Genomic DNA, 21,146 nt, shown 5'->3' on the forward strand with positions numbered 1-21,146 from the left:
AGCAGGTCAAAGGCTAGTCCTAGCTTTGCAATGTGCAGGGTTCACACACCATAAGCCTGCTGAGTTAACCTGCTACTGAAGACTTACAGAATTTAATCTTTCAACACAATGCTTATGTGAGGGTTAGCAATGCATCTGAATGACATGGCTTGTATTGCTGATGTTGTTAAATTATTAGCTGTGAAGACACCCAGGAGATACTAGTCATTGATCACACGGAGATTCAGTATGCCAGAAATCACACTGAAGTGGGCATTTAGGTACAGGAGGAGGCTGAAAAGACAAAAGAGAATTTCTTAGTTTTTATAGATTCTACAACTTGCATCATTCACTTGCTCCTCATTCCCAGTACCAAATTTCCAGAAGTCATTTGAATGTCCTACAGGCCTGTTTTGAGTATTTAACAGACACATGCACCCTTCCCTATAAACTAGACACTTCCGAGCAGCTCTCAAGTACATCACGTACATACTGTGACTGGATTATTTACAGTTCACTTTTTTCTCTAGTGTGTTGGCCTTCCTGAATAGTGAAATAATGAGTATTACTAAGAAGTTATTGTGCTAGGGGAACCAGAAAAATCAGAATCCTATTCCACCTAGTCACTTCTTCAGTCCTTGCTGATCCTAAGGAGCTATATGTACACAAGAGAGGAAAAACGAAAGTAAAAAAGAACTAAATACAAAATCCAAATAAAGGCGACTCTCTGCTATTAACAAGGGTTTTGGAAGCAAACTCCAGTGCAGAGCTCCAGAAAACTGGGCAGGATCACCTAGAGAACTCTTTCCATGGTTGTTCATTCAGCAAAGTTTTATTGAGTGCTGACCGTGTGTTAGGCATTGCTCCCTGTGATACATGTTGTCTGTGATCACAGCACTTTTTTATGGCGACCACAAGGTGGCAGTACAACCCAATTAATACAAGGCAGTAATGGCGCCTCTTTGTGAACAAGTCCGTTTTTCCTCCTATTTTCGCGTCTCCACACAAAAGTAATGTTTCTAAATGGAATACTCTGTCCTTTGTTCTCTTAGAGAAATTAGCTACTAAGAACATTTCCTTCTCTTTTTCTCATTTACAGCCCTGAGATAGGGTGGAATCTGGGCACTTCCTCTGCTGCTACAGGTGGGCCTCAGCTGCATTTTATTTTCAGCACCTACGTTAAAAAAAGTTTGTTTAGGTGAGTGATGGATATGTTAGTTAGCTTGCTTTAATCTTTCCGCAATATGTACCTGTATCAGAACCTTACAGTGTGCCTTATAAATAGGTACAGTTGTAATTAGTCAATTTTTAAAAAGTTGGTGAAACACATCCAATTATTAGGGAAGTATTTCACTTTTTGAAGAAATGCACCTAAAGCGGTAATATTGGTATTTTGTTCCTGGGAGATTTTTTGAGGCATTTTCTGCTTGAGGTCCATAGATAAACTTAAATTCTATTTTTTTTTTTCTCTTTCCTTTGGTTTCAGGAGCCCTCGCATCTGGATGTTGAGCTTAGTGATGTCTAGTGGCAGCGCCGTAATTGCACACGGCTACACCCTGAATCACCTGTTCTGCACATTCTGTTTCTTCATTTTCTGACAGACTTTGAAGATATTGCCCTATTGCCACACAGACTCCAAAAAGGTAATTCTTAATTAATTAGTGTTTTTACAGGAAAAACTCGAGTATTCTGCCCTGGTCAATCTACCTCTCTTTCTCTTTTTTTTTTAAGAGGTTTTTGCTATAGGGTGCGTGTGCTCGCCAGAAAGAGAGAGAGACAGAGAGACAGAAAGAGAAAAATCACCCCCCAGGGGGTATGGCTACACCACAATCCCTTCTCCTCTCGGGATCTTGGGCACACATGCACACGGGCCTGGTGTGATTTTAAGCCACCAGGTCTGGGACTTGAACCGCGGTCGACTACATGCAAATCCAGCGACATAGCTATTATTCCAACTGCTGGTCCCCAGTCTACCTCTCTTTTAAGCAAGGCTCCTTAGGGAAATATATCTATGAAGGAGTCAAGAAAAAGCTAAGCAGCAAGGTGTTTGGCATGTGGCTCACAACTCCTCCACATTAACAGTTGTTTCCATCTTACTTTCTTGCCTTACCTGAGGTCTGGCTCTCTTTCGTCAGTGCTTATAGTCTTGTGGCCTCTGAAGGGAGGACCATTCCTGAATCAGCATTCCGTATTTAAGCCAAGGGTCTCTATTTATTGAGCTTTTACCTTCCATAATTTCAGACTTTCTGGCATGCATTGAAGACTTCAGTGTATTTTGAGCCCTGACATCATCAGCCAGTGTCTCTACTTCTACTTGTTCTTTTACAGATTTTTAAAAAAAATTATTTTAGGGACCAGCAGTTGGTGTAATGGCTATGTTGCTGGACTCCCATGTAGTTGACAGAGGTTCGAGTCTTGGACCTGGTGGCTTAAACTTACGCCAGGTGTGTGTGTGTGCCCAAGATCCTGAGAGGAGAATGGAGGAGAAGGGATTGCGGTGTGGTCATCCCTCCTGGGGGGTGATTTCTCACTTTCTGTCTCTCTGTCTTTCTGGCAAGCGCATGTGCCCTATAGCAAAAATCTATAAAAAACTATTTTAAAATAATTTTAAATTTAATTTATTATTATTTTAAATTTGTTATAGGGCATGGGCACTCACCAGAGAGACAGAGAAAAGAGAGAGAGAGAGAGAGAGAGAGAGAGAGAAGGAAAGAGAGAAAACAAGCCTCCACATCCAGCACTCAAACCACAGTTGGCCATGGCAGTTCAGCACCTTAACTACCAGACCATCTGCTGCCCCCGCTTCCACAGCTTTTTAACTGCTTCAGTTGGAGAGAGCCCAGATCATGTCTTTCTTATTCTTTGTTGTACATTTTTACAACCTATTACGTAGTTGCCAGCTATTAAACAGTTATTGGATTAGAACAATTTAACTGATTATTATCTGGTGTGTAGTTCCTAAACTAGAATTACCTAGTAATTCTATTACTTGAATTAGGCAAGCAATCTTTAAACAGGGGTACCAAATGTAGGCATGTACAGTTACAAATAACTTAAAGAGAATAAATACATTTCCAGATAATCAATTTCTTTATATTCTTTTCTAAAATTGGTCTGAGAGCCAGCCTGTAATCAAGGAGTCAGGCTGGTGTGTCTTTACCTCCTCCACTTTCACAATTATCCTTCTCCTGCTTTAAAAGGTAAAGCATGCTTCTCCTCCATGCAGAGAAGATGCATTGCCCTGATGCCCCGACCCGCGGGACAGTCGAACAGGTTCCTTGGGGGAGGGAGTGAGAGATGGGACAAACACACGCGCACACACAATAGGAGGTGCTGATCAAGTCTTCTTCCATCTACTTCCATTTATTGAGGAGAAATGGCGAGTTATATACAGCTGGTGGGAACCAATTGGTTGCCTGAAATGCAAATGAGATAGAACAGCATGAACCAATCATTAATGTGGGTGGATCTCTCCCGTTGCCTAGAAACCCAACCACTTCCGGGGAGAAGGGTTGGTCACATGATTTCTGAGAGATGGTTTGCTCAGTGAGGAAGTGAAGCCTAATGGTTTCCAAGATGGTAGATAGCTCAAGATGGCGGATAGCTCAAGATGGTGGATAACTCAAGATGGCTTCTGTATGCAGTGCTCGCCACACCCTGATGCATGAAAACCTCTGGGAAATCAAACAGAGGGGTATTTGAAATAAGGTAACAGTGAATGACTCTATGGAAGCAGCAGATGGCATAATGCTTAAGCTGGACTCCCACATAGTCAACTGCAGTTTGAGTCCTGGACCCAGTGGATTAAAACATGATGGGCACGTGTGTGTGTGTGTGCCCAAAATCCCGAGAGGAGAATAGAGGAGAAGGGATTGTGGTGTGGCCATCCCCTCGGGGGGGGGTGAATTATCTCTGTCTCTGTCTCTTCAGAGAATGCATGCACCCTATAGCAAAAGTCTCTCTCTAAGAAAAAAAAAGGGAATGACTCTAATATTGAAAAACCATTTTGCAAATAAAGTGGTTTATGAGTCTTTGTCAGCTGATTATTAGGCTTTTGATAAAAGATTATGTGACATTTCTTTAAATTTTTAAAATGTATGTAATTGACAAATAATGATTATATGTATTTATGAAATATGATGTGATATTTTATATATGTATACATTATAGAAAGATTAAAAATAATTGACATATCAATCACTTCACCTTATTATTTCTTTTTGTAGTGAGAATGTTTAAACATCTATACTTTTAGTAAATTGAAAATATATATTATCCAGTTATTAATATTAACTATAATTAATATAATTCATTAATGGTTGCCATGCTGTGCAATAGGTCACTAAAACTTATTCCTTTTGTTCAATGGATACTTTACTCTTTTTTTGTTTTATTTTTTCACACATTTTATTGATTCACAAAATATCTAATTAATCTAAATACTTTCAATAGCAAGTTCAGTTGATATCTGCATATCTGTGAACACATGTTGACTTTAGGCATGAAACACTGTGGGTAGAAGGAATATACTATAAAGTAGCATCTAGCTAAGGCTATGTAGCTTACTGTGGTCATTAAATAGGTATTATTTAAAGTATATTTTTTAATTTCAAGAAAGGCAGTTTTAGCTTTAATAAATCAAAATAAAAAGATGTTAAGAGAACTTTACTTAAGACTTAAAGCCAGAAAACAAGTTAGGATTCTATTTGAATAGTAAGTATATAGACCTGTCCACAACTCAAGAGAAGACAAAAATCCTTAACTTTGGAAAACAAAGCATAGAAGGAGATCAGTAATGTTTTAGTCAAAAGTCATAAAATTCTATTTCACCAGTTCAGTCTCATGCCCTTAATCTATCTTCTGTTGTGGTCAGATCTTTCCATTTAAGTTCTGGAATATAACGTTCTACTTCAGACTTGTTCCTACCATTAAGTTGGCCATTTTCTTAGTTGTTTTAGAACTCTTGTTTTTGTGTGTCTGATTTTAGTTTTCCTGCTAAACTACTCCCTTCAGAACTTCTTGGAGAGCTGGTCTGGTCTTGGTAAATTCTTTCAGGTTTTTTTTTTTAACCTGAGTATGTTCTTTCTTTTCTTCCCATATCAAGGACAATCTTGTCAGGTACAGTATTCTTGGTTGAAATTGCTTTTCCCTTAACACTTTGAATATATTTTCCCATTCTTTCCTCACTCGCATTGTTTCCTATGAGAGGTCTGCTGTTAGCCTGATGGGATATCCTTTGTAGGTAACTTGATGTTTCTCTCTTGCCAATCTTAGTATCTTGTCTTTCTCTGTGGTTTTGGTCAGTCTGGCTATAATGTGTCTTAGAGAAGATCTTGGGTTGATTCTATTTGGGGTCCTTTGTATTTCTTGGGACTGGATCTTTGAGTGCCTCTCTAGGTTTGAAAAGTTTTCTTGCAGGAGTTCATGGAATAGATTATCAATTCCCTTATTAGTCTCTTCACCTTCTGGGATACCAATTATCTGGATGTTTGGACGTTTAATGGTACCTTGTATTTCTTGTATATTATTCTCATTTTCTTGGGCTATTTTCTCATTCTTTGTGGTGGATTTTACTAGTCCAGCCATTTTGTCTTCTACATCTGAGATTCGATTTTCTGTATGATCTCATCTGCTTTTAATACTTTTTTTTTGGCTATTGCTTCTAATACTTTAAAGGGAGGTTTTGACTTCCTGTAATATATTCTTCATTTCCAACTCTTCCATTTGATTCTTTTTTATGGTGTATATTTCCTCTTGCAGCACTTGCAAGAACTTCCTCATCTTCTGGAACTCATCGGTTCTTTTCTTCTGGAGCTCATTCTCGCTCTTCTTTTCCATCTCTGTTAGCTTTGTCACTATGATTATTCTTAATTCTTTATCAGACATTTCCGTGAGTTCCTTTGTACTGTATGTGGATGAAGAGAAGCTATTCTTTTCCCTTGGGGGAAAGGTATTTTCTTGATTTCTCTGACTTTGCAGTGATTTCTAGTCATCTAATGTGTTACTCACTTCTTCCTAATTTCTAGAAGTTCAATCTGAGTGATCAGAGGTGTGCAGGAGGAGGTGGTATGCAAAATCTTTGCCATTCTGTTTTCCTCCCTTTGTGCTAAGGATTCAGTGGGAATTGAGGAATATGTTGAGCCTAACTATTTTTTTTTGCAAGGTTTTTGCTGTAGGGCACGTGTGCTTGCTAGAAAGACAGAGACAGAGAGACAGAAAGCGAGAAATGACCCTGCATGGGATGGCCATGCTGCAATCCCGTCTCCATTCTCCTCTTAGGGTCTTGGGCATGCACAGACACGTGCCTGGAGTGAGTTTAAGCCACTGGGTCTGGGACTTGAACCACAGTCGACTATATGGGAGTCCAGTGACATAGCCATTATGCTAACTGCTGGTCCCTGTTGAGCCTAACTATTCAGATACTTGGCTACATTTCACTTAGACCAGTCTAGACACTCAGTGTGTGGAGGCTGTGCAGCAAGTGATGTGGTAAAAGAAAAAGAATAAGAAAACAGAGAGAGAGAGTGAAAAGAGAAAAAAGAAAAAACAACTAAATATTTTATTTATTTATTTAAAAAAATGAAAACTATGTGATGCGCAAGTATGCCATGCAAAAGCACTAGATCTCAGCTGCCCTGGAGAACTCAGTCTTCATCTGAAGGCCTGCCCTTTTTGCCTCTCCTAAATTGGAGGGGGAAAGAGGGATAATTAGCAAGATAAAGGAGGATTTCAGAGCCAAGAAGATACTTTGCCTTAAAAATTAAAAAAAAGAAAAATAAAAAAATGAAAAGACAGATACAGAAAGAGACAGACAGAGACAGAGAGAAGGATAGAGGATGACTTCTCAGCGGAATATCTCTTTTATTTCCTGAAAGTGTTTACTCTTGACCAATATCTCTCCTGCCCCTTCCCCTGTCTTTGGTAACTACTATTCTACTCTCTGTTGCTATGAAATTGACTTTTTTTAAGATGCTGCAAATAAGTGAGATCATAAAGCAGTTATCTTTCTGTGCCTGGCTTATTTCACTACCATAATGTCAGTGTTCTCCAGATTCATCCATGTTATTTCAAATGACAAGATTTCCTTCTTTTTAAAGACTGTATTCTATTCTGTTGAGAGAGAGAGTGTGTGTGTATCAGTTTTCTTTATTCATTCATCTGTTAATGGACACTTAGATTTCTTCCACATTTTGGCTAATGTAAATAGTGCTGAAATGAACATGGAAATGCAGTTCTGTCATTGGCATACCAATTTCAGTTCCTTTGGATTTATACTCAGAAGTGGAATCATTGGATCACATGGTAACTCTATTTTTAGTTTTTTTTTTTTTTGCACCAAAATAAATTTGTACTTTACTTCTATTTCTTCATTAACTCTTTGATTTTATAATGTATTATTTACACTCAATCATTGTCCATCTCAATAGCATACAATATGTTTTTCAAGGTATCCATATAATCTGTGACAAGTCAAGAACATTGCCATATATATCATTTTCAACGGAGCACTTTACAATCTTGTATTTGTTATGTTTCTTCCCCAAGGGAGCAGCAGATGCCATAGGTTTATGTTGCTGAACTCCCATGTAGTCAACTATAGTTCAAGTCCCAGACCTGGGGGCTTAAAACTGATATTGAGTATGTGTGCACGTGTGCCCCAAATCCCAAGAGGAGAATAAAGGAGAAGGAATGGTGGCATGGCTATTGTCCCTGGGGGGGGGGGGCGGTGATTTTTTGCTTTTGGTTTCTCCCTATAGCAAAAATCTCTCTCTAAAAAATGTTTCTTCCCTAAGTCCTTCCCACCCCCTCTCTACTATTCACTCCTCTCTACACTTGTCCTCTCTATTAATAAATCTTTGGGGGACCAGCAGATGCCTTAATAGTTAAGTTGCTGGACTTCCATGTAGTCAAGTGTGGTTCTAGTCCCAGATCTTGCAGCTTAAAACTCATGCTGGGTACATGCACCTGCATGCTCAAAATCCTGGCAGGATCATGGAGGAGAAGGAATTGCAGCATGGCCATTTCCCCCGAAGGGTGATTTCTCACTTTCTGTCTCTCTGTCTCTCCACCAAGTGTACACACCCTATAGCAAAAATCTTACACACACACACACACACACACACACACACACACATATATGTACATACATACACACACAGACAGATATATCTATATAGATATAGATATATCTATCTTTAGATTTTTCTGTTTCTTCTGTAAAGTGAAGACATTTGGTATATACCGAGTGGGGATCTACAGTGTTTGTATTTCATAACCTGGGTTAAATGCTTAGCATTAAATGTTCTATACTCATCAACTTTCAATCAAATGACAGGTTTCTCACTATTCCTTATGGCTGAGTAATATTCCATAGTGTGTGTGTGTGTGTATTCCAGTACTCGAAACTTTTGATGATAGAGAATTTTAAATAACATTCATATTTTTATTGGAGAAGGATATAGTGAAGTAATTAAAATATTTGTTTGTTTGTTTCTTTTTCTTTTTTTGGGGAGAGGTTTTTGCTATAGGGCATGTGCTCTTGCCAGAAAGACAGAGACAGAGAAACAGAAAGCGAAAAATCACCCCCCCCGGGGGGGATGTCCACGCCGCAATCCCTTCTCCTCCATTCTCCTCTCGTGATCTTGGGCATGCACGCACATGTGTCCGGTGTGAGTTTAAGCCACCAGGTCTGGGACTCGAACCACAATTGACTACATGAGAGTCTAGTGACATAACCATTATGACAATTACTGGTCCCAATTAAAAATATTTCTACACATAAAATACCTCAGGATAGGGGTCGGTAGGTGGCACAGTGGTTAACGTGCTGGACTCCCACATGGTCGACCGTGGCTCGAGTCTCAAACCTGGTGGCTTGCTTTCTCTTGTTCCCTTTCTGACTCTCTCTCTGGTCAAATTAATAATAACAAATAAAATAAGATAAAATAATTCTTTAAGAATTAAAAAAAAATCTCCCAGTAAGTTTCTATGGGGGATTAATATATGAATACAAATTCAAGGAGAAAAAGGAATTTTGTAAAATGTTTAACTCTAAAAATTCCTTGTCTTGAAAATGTTCAATGGTGGGTGTCAAATTGCTATGACATTTAGATTCCCCTGAGTATACTGAAGAGAGTGAAGTGGCAGTTTTATTTAAAATGTCAGTATCATAATGTGCTGGAAAAAAAAGTTATGTCACTTACAATGATTTAAATTTAAATAATTCCTTTAAAAGTCTTAAATGTCAATTTAAAAATGTGCGAGAGGCTATACAGTTTTTGCTAAATCCTTTCGGCGTGCCTGTGAGTCAAATGTTTAGGGATGACTGGCCTGGGCCACTTGGGTAGGTAACTCCTTTAACCTCAGGCCTATATGGCTTCCCACTTCTTTTGTCCAAGACAGAACCTTTGAAATTATAACTTGAGTGGGATGAAGCATTTATACCTATGAATATCTGAGAAGAAAAAGCCCTAGTGAGGATTTCCCCATTGCCTCTACCCACTGAAATTGTCTCATACTTGGTGTGTTCTGAAATCTGACTGGTCCCACGGAATCAGCTGTTGGTAGCAACAGAGAGGGTCTTCGTACAGCTCTAGGAATACAGCAAAATGCTGTGAAACCAAGGAATAAAGTAAACCTGGGAATAACAAATTGGCACATGTTTCCATAATTAAAATGAATACATGCATTTTTAGGGAGTGTCTTATGAAAATACTTTTAATTTGAATGGGAGGTATGTTTAATGATATAACTGATTATTATCTTATTGTGAGTTATAAATGCTTTAGAGTGTATAAATTGCATTCTCTTAAATCCTGAGGTGTAGAATGCCTAATCCATGTTTATAATTTGAACATCTGCCACCAAACTAGAGTAATATTCAACAGCTGCTGTATTATTATTGTCTATGTTTTTTTTTTGTGTGTGTGTGTTCCTCTTGTTTGAGACTGAGAGAGATTTCCCTGATTTTGTCTTGTTTATCTTGATGATATTTGGTGTTTAATTTTCTGATATTTGAAGTGAATGTGTTAACATGGGGTAACTTCACGAGGGGTTTACAGGCATGTCAATAAGTGAGTAAGGCTGCCTGGGTATCTAAAAAAGTCAAAACGGTGTGCGTCCTGGGGCTCTGGGCTTTCTCTGCTGGGCTGTGGATCTGGAACTGGAAGGAATCAGCTGTGAAACTCCTCTAAGGATGTGCAGGGCATATGCACTGAGGAACTATTGATACATTAGCTGTGGAAAAGGGAGACATAGCTGCAAATGCTGCAAGACAAAGAAATGTAATCAGGATTCATGAGTAACCACCCAATAATTTGAAAACAGATGAGGGATGCAAGCTTTCAGAAAACATAAATTAATAAAACGAATTCTACAGTAAAAACTTCAGTGGTGTCATAACAAATAAATAGAATCAGTAACTAAATATCTTTCCATTAAAAAAAAAGAAAAAACACAAACAAATGACAACAGGAGGTTTTACCAATAAGTCATACCAATACTTTCAAGAATGAATAATCCAAACTTAGACAACCCTTTTTTAAGATATCTCTTGTTCCCTTTCTGACTCTCTCTCTGGTCAAATTAATAATAACAAATAAAATAAGATAAAATAATTCTTTAAGAATTAAAAAAAAATCTCCCAGTAAGTTTCTATGGGGGATTAATATATGAATACAAATTCAAGGAGAAAAAGGAATTTTGTAAAATGTTTAACTCTAAAAATTCCTTGTCTTGAAAATGTTCGATGGTGGGTGTCAAATTGCTATGACATTTAGATTCCCCTGAGTATACTGAAGAGAGTGAAGTGGCAGTTTTATTTAAAATGTCAGTATCATAATGTGCTGGAAAAAAAAGTTATGTCACTTACAATGATTTAAATTTAAATAATTCCTTTAAAAGTCTTAAATGTCAATTTAAAAATGTGCGAGAGGCTATACAGTTTTTGCTAAATCCTTTCGGCGTGCCTGTGAGTCAAATGTTTAGGGATGACTGGCCTGGGCCACTTGGGTAGGTAACTCCTTTAACCTCAGGCCTATATGGCTTCCCACTTCTTTTGTCCAAGACAGAACCTTTGAAATTATAACTTGAGTGGGATGAAGCATTTATACCTATGAATATCTGAGAAGAAAAAGCCCTAGTGAGGATTTCCCCATTGCCTCTACCCACTGAAATTGTCTCATACTTGGTGTGTTCTGAAATCTGACTGGTCCCACGGAATCAGCTGTTGGTAGCAACAGAGAGGGTCTTCGTACAGCTCTAGGAATACAGCAAAATGCTGTGAAACCAAGGAATAAAGTAAACCTGGGAATAACAAATTGGCACATGTTTCCATAATTAAAATGAATACATGCATTTTTAGGGAGTGTCTTATGAAAATACTTTTAATTTGAATGGGAGGTATGTTTAATGATATAACTGATTATTATCTTATTGTGAGTTATAAATGCTTTAGAGTGTATAAATTGCATTCTCTTAAATCCTGAGGTGTAGAATGCCTAATCCATGTTTATAATTTGAACATCTGCCACCAAACTAGAGTAATATTCAACAGCTGCTGTATTATTATTGTCTATGTTTTTTTTTTGTGTGTGTGTGTTCCTCTTGTTTGAGACTGAGAGAGATTTCCCTGATTTTGTCTTGTTTATCTTGATGATATTTGGTGTTTAATTTTCTGATATTTGAAGTGAATGTGTTAACATGGGGTAACTTCACGAGGGGTTTACAGGCATGTCAATAAGTGAGTAAGGCTGCCTGGGTATCTAAAAAAGTCAAAACGGTGTGCGTCCTGGGGCTCTGGGCTTTCTCTGCTGGGCTGTGGATCTGGAACTGGAAGGAATCAGCTGTGAAACTCCTCTAAGGATGTGCAGGGCATATGCACTGAGGAACTATTGATACATTAGCTGTGGAAAAGGGAGACATAGCTGCAAATGCTGCAAGACAAAGAAATGTAATCAGGATTCATGAGTAACCACCCAATAATTTGAAAACAGATGAGGGATGCAAGCTTTCAGAAAACATAAATTAATAAAACGAATTCTACAGTAAAAACTTCAGTGGTGTCATAACAAATAAATAGAATCAGTAACTAAATATCTTTCCATTAAAAAAAAAGAAAAAACACAAACAAATGACAACAGGAGGTTTTACCAATAAGTCATACCAATACTTTCAAGAATGAATAATCCAAACTTAGACAACCCTTTTTTAAGATATAAAAGAATACTATTTTTATTTTATGAAAATAGCATAAGTTTTGGACTAAAATCTTCTAAGGAAAATGTAAAGATAATGCATTATAGGCTACTCTTGTTTATGAAAGGGTACAAAAATCATAAATCAAATTATTAGCAAACTGTATCCTGTCTTTAAGGATAAGACTCTACATCAGGCAAACTGGATTTCTTCCTGGGGAAAAAAAGCTTACTTTATGAAGTCCATTATTGTAACTCATCATATTAAGAGATTGAGAAAGAAAACACATACGATCACCTAATTAAATGCAGACACAACAGTGGCAGCATTCAACATTCATGCATTATTAAAAATCTACATAGAAAACCCCAAAGGATCTATAATTTATCAAAATTGATGCATCTCAATACTTCTATTTATAAAACATAGATAATAATATACCCACTGTTTTTAAGAGAATTAAACAAATGCTTTGTATAGTCTCCCAGCATTGAAATTGGACTGCAGCTTCTCCTTAACCAGGATGCAGATGTGTGAATTAGCTCTGCTAATCTTAGGAACTTGGACGAGGGCGTAGCCTGGACATGAGCTGTATGTAAGGGCGGCCTTTGTTTGCTGGCGTGTATCACCTGCAGAAGTGTACGGATTAAAAGGAGAACAATTTCAGGATTGAATTCTGATACAGCAGTATACTTTACTGTTGCTGTTCATCAAATTCTTAACATTTAGTTCTAGATAGCATCTATGTCTGTGGTGGTCGTTTTTGCACCAAGTCAACCTTGTGACAGAGTTGTTGATGTTATCACTGAATGCGTAGACATCTGTTTCTCCAGCCTTTCTTATAATTTTAGGAACCAACTGATATGTTTTTGTTTTGTTTTGCTTTGCTTTTTACTTGTGTGTGTGTGTGTGTGTGTGTGTGTGTGTGTGTGTGTGTGATGCATGAGCTCACCAGACCAAAGAAAGAAAAAAAGAAAGAGAGAGAGGGGCTGGCAGGTGGTATGGTGGTTAAGGTGCTGGATTCCTACATGGATGATTGTGGTTCTAGTCCTGGATCTATCTGGTGGCTTGCTTTCTCTGTTTCTCTTTCTCTCCTCTTCTCTTTCTCTGTCTCTCTCTGGTCAAATAATAATAATAATAATAATAAATAAATAAAATTAAATACTTTTTTTTATAAAAAAGAGAGAGAATGAGAGGAGAGAAGAATCCCCCAATGGGGCATGGTCATGCCACGAACCATTTTCTTTCATTTTTCTCTCCTGTGAGGATTTGGGGGCATGTACTTATACATGCCTGGCATATTTTTTTTAAGTTGCTGGGCCAGCATATGAGCCGCTGTTGTGATATGGATCTGGATTTCCATGCACAAAACTTAATTGCTTTGTTCAATTAAGCATGGGGTCAGTTTCCTTTGTAACTCTTACAGCAGCTATTGCTCCCATGACATCCACATAATACCTGTACTGTATAATTGGAGTTTCACTTTACATTGGAACCTTACTTTAATCTACTCTCAGATTTTTTTAATAGATTCTCTTTTTAAAAATAATTAATTGCTGGACCAGAAGATGGCATAATGGTAATGTTACTAAACTCTCATGTAGTCAACTGTGGTTTGAATCCTAGGAAACTCATGCTGGCACATGTGCATGTGTGCCCAAAATCCTGAGAGGAGAATGGAGGAGAAGGGATTGCACCATGGCCATCCTCCCTGAGGGGTGATTTCTCGCTTTCTGTGTCTCTGTTTCTTTGGTAAGCACACATAACCTATAGCAAACAAACAAACCAACCAAATTACTTTCAGAGACAGAGAGAGAAAGAGAGAGAGCGGGAGACCCCACCAGGGTCTTTCATGCCTTGATTCGTCCCATTTCATCTGGGCCAGATAATGAACACGTGCTTGTGTACATGCTCAGGGAGGTCCCAGGATGCAGAACCAGAATATTTCCCATGTTGGTCCAGTTCTGTTACCACTGTATCACCACCTGGCCCAACTACCAGTGAGAACTTTAATAATTGCCTATTGTATGTCAAGGATTATTACCATCCCACTTATTTCCAGTGAAGGTATTATGGCTTCTGAGCATCTACTTTCTAGAGCTAAGCCTTATACCATCTTTCTTAACTTAGATTCCCTTTGTAAGCAGGACCTGAGATAAGCTTACCTGCAAATATGTATTTTAAATGAGTTTCCATAATCTATGGAATATGGCAAAAGCAGTTGTAAGAAGAAATTTCATAAGAATTTTTAGTGTGCATAAAAAAAAGATGGAAAGGTGGCAAGTAGACAACCTAACATCTTGCCTTAGAGAATTCGAAAAACAACAACAACCACAACAAAATGCCAGGAGAAAAGAAATAAAAAAAGATTCGAGCAGAAATCAATGAAATAGAAAATAAAGAACTATATAAAAAAAAAAGAAAGTGAGAGATCACCCCTCAGGAGGATGGCCACACCGCAATCCCTTCGCCTCCTTTCTCCTCTTGGGATCTTGGGCACAAATACACATATGCTTGGCATGAGTTTAAGCCATCAGGTCCGGGACTCGAACCACAGTCAACTACATAGGAGGCCAGCAACATAGCCATTATGCCAACTGCTGGTTCCAGCCTTCCATATTTTCACAAAATGGCAGAATTTTCTTTTTAGCCTGATTATATTCCACTGTGTATACATACATACGTGTTATTAGATCTATCTACCACCAGACAGATAGATATATCTGTCTCTCTATTTAATCTATCATCTATCTATATCATCTTCATCTCTTACAATTTCTTTATCTCTTTGTCTGTTAACTGATACAAATGTTTTCACATTTTGGCTATTATAAATGATGCAGCTATCTCTGATTTTTTTTCAGAGCAGGGATTGATGGTTATATTTTTATATTTTTGAGGCACCTCCATATTGTTTTCCATAATGGCTACACCAATTTACAATCCTGCTAATAGCATACAAGTGTCTCTTTTTCTCTACATTCTTACCAACCCTAGATATATTTTGTCTTTTTGATACTATTATAGTTATCCCAACAGGTGGGAAGTGATATCTCATTGGAGTTTTAATCTGTATTTCTCTGATGATAAAAAATGATGTTGAATATTTTGATTATTTATCTTTTTTGGAAAAATATCTATTAGGGTTTGTTTCGCCCACTTCTTAATTTTTTTTTTTTAAAGGGAAAGTCAGTTTATTAAATAAAGGTGAAAGTACACTCCTGAGGTAGGAGTGTGTCTGAGCAGACAGAGAAAGAGTGGCTCAAAAAGGCTCTGGCAGTTACATTCTGCCAGATTTATAATTTTTAACTTAGGTCATGTGGGTTGATCTTGGTTGGGCCCACTGACTGTTTTCATCTCATTGAAATCATACGTGGCTGGGCCCACCAATTTCTTATTGGCTATTTCAAATGTGGCTGGGCCCACTGATTTATCTCATTGGCTATATCAAATGTGGTTTAATCAGCTAGACATCACCTACTAATCTCCTGCCTACATTACCTTAGGCAGGAAATTTTGTGCCTTGATTTTTTTCTCTCTCTAACCACACAGGCAGATGTTCCAGCCCTCTTACCTGCTTCTATTTCTTGGCTTTCTCCTGACTCTTCTTCCTCCTGAGAGGCATGATCCGCATTAATCTTTTTGGGTAGTTGAAGGTGAATGGTCTTTCTCCTGTAACTGCTTCATGCTGGAAAGGGGCATAGACCCTAATATTGGAGATCATGGAAGTCTTGCCCTATCTGATTTAGGTGAAAGAGTGGGGCCAGGGACAGGTCATTGAGATAGTACCCTGATGTGTCATTTGGGAGGGCTGTCGAGGACTATGGTTGGTGCTAGATGACTTGCAGGAGGATTTAGTGGAGGTAAAAAAAGTTAATATCCCTGTTGTATGGTCATTTGCAATTTTACAGCTTCTAAGAAAGAAGAGATAAACTTTCAAAACCTCCCTTCAAAAGTATTAAGAGCAGATTAAATCATGAAGAAAATTGAATCTCAGATATAGAGGACAAAACCTTTGACCTAAAAAAAAATATCAAAAAGACTGAGCTTCCGACCCAACACCTAGCAAAGAGAGAATCCATGTATATCTGAGGTGGGCCCAGTCCTGCCCTTTAACTGACAGCCTCTGACCCAAACCTTTCCTTTCGGTCCACACCTAGCAAAGTGAGGTAGAAAGGTTTCTGTCTTCTTTTTGTCTCTCTCTCCCTCTTCCTTTCTTTTGAAAATTTTCCTTTTTTATATATGTTATAAAAAAAATCAGTAAGTACTGTCTCTGTCTCTGACCTCTCCTTTCTCTTGCTAATTTCAGAATCCATGAACATCTGAGGTGGACCCAGCCCTGCCCCTTTAACCAGAAAGCCTCTGACCCAAACCTCTCCTTCCAGCGCAAGACCTAGTGAAGTGAGGTAGGAGAGTCTCTGTCTTTTTTCTATCTCTGTCTCTCTGTCCCTCTCCCTTTCTCTTGAAACTTTTCATTTTTAATATATATATATTTAAAAAATGAAGTACTGTCTCTTTTCTCTAACCTCTCCTTTCTCTTGCTAATTTCAGTATCCATGTGCCTCTGAGGTGGGGTCCAGCAATGCCCCTTTTACACTGTGTGGTTTTCATTTTTTTGCATTTTTTAAAAAAATTGTTTTTTTCACTTTTAATTTTTGTTCATTTGTTTGTTTTGTCTTTTTTTTTTTGGGTGTGTGTGTGTGTGTCTCTTTCCTACTTTTCTTTTATCTGACTTTCTCATCTTGTTTCTCAGCTTCCACACACTGAGTGCCTAGGCAGGTCTAGGTGCACAGTAATGAAACATCTGAATACTTTTAGGGTCATAGAAACACTCAACCCCCACTGAACTGCTACAGAAAGGGAGAAACTCATCTTCACAAATCTGAATTCAAATTTCTTTCTGTGGATACCACATTGCAAAACACAATAGTAGAGGAGAAATAGGCATAGATGTATCTCACAGTAAAGTGAAGCATATAAGCTTATAGTAAAGTAAATCTCCACTACATAAGCCAAATGTGAATATACCTCCAAATGACTAAAAATCAGAGAAGAGAGAATGCAAAGTGAGCAGCAAGGAGAGATAGAGAACGGCAGGGATTGTGGCTCATCTCCTCCCATGCAACTCTGAATTCTCAGTTGAAACCCCACAGCTCAGACACCTATTCCCTAGAAACTATGAGGCCTTTGTAATATCCAGTTTCATCAACAAAAATACAGATTGCTTGATGAGGATTAGAGAAACAGAATGGCAGAAATATTGCAGGTCAACTCCTCCTGCACACCTCTAACATTGATGATAAGGTGTATAGTATTCCCAACTGGACTGGTGTGAAATGTATCCATATTGGAAAATTCACTTTACAAGTTAAGTGATGTATAGTGATTAAATGTATAAAAGAAATTAAAAGAAAATAAAATATAAGAAAGTTTTGTAGAATGCTGAAGTGAAGCCATCAAATCCCGGGTTTGTCTTTGTCGGGAGGTTATTTATTACTGATTCAATCTCATTTTTTTGAGGGATCTATTCAGGCTTTCTGTGTCCTCCTGAGTCCATCTTGGTAGATTATATGTGTCCAGGAATTTGTCTATCTCATCCAGGTTTTCTTGTTTGTTGGCATATAGTCATTCATAGTATCCTCTAATGATGTTTTATATTTCTATTATGTTTGTTATATTGCCTGCTTTATTGCAAATTTGGTTTATCTTGTTCCTTTCTCTCCTCTTGGGATCTTGGTCATGCATGCACATGCGCCCAGTGTGAGTTTAAGCCACCGGGTCTGGGACTCAAACCGTGGTCGACTACATGGGAGTTCAGCGACATAGCCATTATGCTAACTGCCGATTCCCATTTGATTCTTTAGTATGGTGTCCATTTCTTCTTTCAAATTGTGAAAGAACTTCTTTGTCTCCTGGAGTTCATTGTTTCTTTTCTGTTTTATCTCATAGAATTTTGTCACCATGAATGTTCTGAATTTTTTCTCTGACATTTCGGTAACTTCTGTTTTTTCAAAAGATGGAGAGGAGTTATTGTGTTCTTTTGATGGGGATGTATTTCCTTTATATATATATATATATATTGAGGCTCTTCTGTGACTTTTAGCCATTTGGTGTATTCACTTTTGGATAACTGTTTGAAGAATGTCTCTGCAACTGGGAACTAGTTTCCTTTCCTTTTGCTGTGAATTGTTTCTGTGACAAAGTCTCTATTATGCTGTGGTTAGCAATGTGATTCCCACAGGAGGAGTTTTCTGTTTAGGTTTCTGAAGAGCAGTTTCTCATTTTTTGCTGGTGGTTCAGTGGTGAGTGAGGGTCCCTGAGAACCTCATGATGCTAAGGTGTTTGAAAACTATAAGTTGAGACCTGTCTAGTCCCACTGGAGGGGGGTTGTGGAAGAGGAGAAAATGACAATGTAAGAGAGAAGAAAAAGGAATATGAAAAAAGAAAAAAGAAAAAAACATCACGCATCGTGTTTGTATGGTGTGCTATTTTGACAGGGACCTGCAAATGGAGATAGACTCTGGTTGATAGGTGAGAGCTGCCCTGTCCTATAGGAGAAGGAGAAGTAAAGAATTAGCAAAAGAAAGAAGGAAAAATAAAAAGGCCTTCCTTTCTGGCTATGAGGAGGAGGGGCTCTGAGGTTGGGAGCTGGGACTGGAGCTGGGACTGATGTTTAAGATGAAGATAGATTCTGCTTGAGAGCTGAGAGCTGCCCTGACCTTTCTGGCTGAGAGGAGGGGGGCTATGACACTGGGAACTGGGGTTGGGACTGGGGCTAATGTTCAGCCCTGCCTCAGTTTCCCTGACTGGACAGGAGGCTAAAGATGAAAATGAACTCTCTCTACAAAACTTTAAAGAAAAGGTAACTCTCGTTGTACTCAAATTATTTATAAAGATCCAAAAGAAAGAAACCTCCAAAATTCATTTTATGAAGCCTCCATCACCCTCATTCCCAAAGCAGATAAGAATATGACAAGAAAGGAAAACTACAGACCAACATCTCTGATGAATATAGATGCAAAAATTCTCAACAAGATACTTGAAAATCATATTGAACAACATATAAAAAAGATTATTCTTCATGACTAGGTAAGCTTTAAAATGCAAGGGTGGCTCAACATACATGAAACCATAAACATAAATACCATATTAATCAAAAGAAAGATAAAAACCATATGATCATTTTAATCAATGCAGAAAAAGTATTTGACAAAATACAACATCCCTTCATGATTAAGACTCTGAACAAAATGCATAGAAAGATAATTTCTCAGCATAATAAAAACCATCTACAAAAAACCTTAAGGTAATATTGTACTGAATGGGGAAAACTTGAAAGTTTTTCTACTAAAAACTGGCACATGACAAGGCTACCCAGTTTCTCCACTCCTTTTCTATGTATTGGTGGAAATCTTAGCCAATGCAATCAGACAAGAGAATAAAATAAAAGGCATTCAAATAGGGAAATAAGACTTCAAATTATCTCTATTTGCAGGTAACATGATTGTATACATAGAAGACCAAAAAGTATCCATGAAAAAACTTCTTGAAGTAATAAATGACTACAGTAAAGAGGCAGCATATAAAATCAACTTACAAATATCTCTAGCATTTCTGTATACAAACAACAAGCATACAGAGGTAGAACTGAATAGAGTAATCTCATTTGCTATAGCCACAAAAGTATAATATACCTAGGAATAAATCTAACCAAGGAAGTCAAATACCTCTATGAGGAAAACTGAAAATCTTAAAAAGGAAATTGTAAATGACACAAAAAAGTGGAAGAACATCCTGGATTGGTAGAATTAATATAATCAAAATGGCAATTCTACCCAAATTCATCTCTCTATTTAATGTAATCCTTATAAAATTACAAGAGACATTCTTCACAGATCTATGAAAAACAATCATAGAATTTGTCTGGAATCATAAAAGACCTCGCATTGCCAAAGCAATCCTGCACAAGAAGAATGGAGTAGGCATAATCTCACTCCTGACCCTAAAATATATTATAAAGCTGTGATAATTAAAACAGCATTGTATTGGCACAAAAACAGACAGGTGGACCAATGGAACAGAGTAGAGACTCCAGAAATAAACCCCAAAACATACATCCAACTGTTTTATGACAAAGGATATCAGTCAAGCCAGTGGGAAATGGAAAACCTCTTTAGCAAATAGTGTTGGAAAAATGGTAACCACCTGCATAAAGATGAATCTGAACTCCTATTTCTCACTATTAACAAAAATTAATTAAAAGTGGATCAAAGATCTAAACCTAAGACCTTAAACAATAAAACTACTGTTGGAAAACACAGGGAAACTGTGGGAGACATTGGGGTAGGCCAAGAATCCTGAAATAAGACCCCTGAAGTATAGGCAATAATCCCAAAAATGGACAAGTGAGATTACATCGGATTAAGAAATTTCTGCACAGCAAAAGACACAGTAGTGTGAATTGACAACCCTCAGAATGGGAGAATACTTTTGTAAACTATACCTAATATAAGGAACTGAAAACCAGAATCCACAGGGAACTCAAGTGACCTACCCTAAAAAAATATTATTAACTCAATTAAAAGATGGGAAAAATGAGCTGAAAAAACAATTCTAAGGAAGACATACAAACTAAAATAACTAAAAAAGCATTCTTGTCATGAACAAGAAAAAGAACTTTTAAGCAATTCGTGACATGTAACTGAGTATAACTGTTTAGGATATAGTGAATTTCCCATAATTCAAAGTATTTTAGGAAATGTTCACTAACGTGTCCTTGGGGCCCTGCCCTGGTCTTGTCCAGCACTTAGTGTTGTGAATGTGAAATTTTTCTTTCTTTCTTGTGTTTACATACCATTTTGGGTTCATTACAATGAATGATGAAGACTTTGACGTAGTTTGGTGTGTGCTAAGCCCTATTCAACAACTTCAGGGTGATCTGAGAGATCATAATGAATTTGTACTCACTCTTT

General features: G+C 37.7%; 1 long non-coding RNA gene across 1 annotated transcript in view; it reads left to right on the forward strand.

The window, feature by feature from the left end:
- The first annotated feature begins 1,095 nt into the window (after positions 1 to 1,095).
- Positions 1,096 to 21,146, forward strand: part of LOC102495734 (uncharacterized) — a 21,286-nt gene continuing 1,235 nt past the window's right edge. Inside the window, exons 1-2 of the long non-coding RNA XR_337507.1 lie at positions 1,096 to 1,177; positions 1,466 to 1,622. This is a non-coding gene — a long non-coding RNA (uncharacterized LOC102495734). The remainder of the gene's footprint in view (positions 1,178 to 1,465; positions 1,623 to 21,146) is intronic.

This window comes from Tupaia chinensis, unplaced genomic scaffold, assembly GCF_000334495.1.
Source record: "Tupaia chinensis unplaced genomic scaffold, TupChi_1.0 Scaffold146740_1, whole genome shotgun sequence".
Lineage (NCBI taxonomy): Eukaryota > Metazoa > Chordata > Mammalia > Scandentia > Tupaiidae > Tupaia > Tupaia belangeri.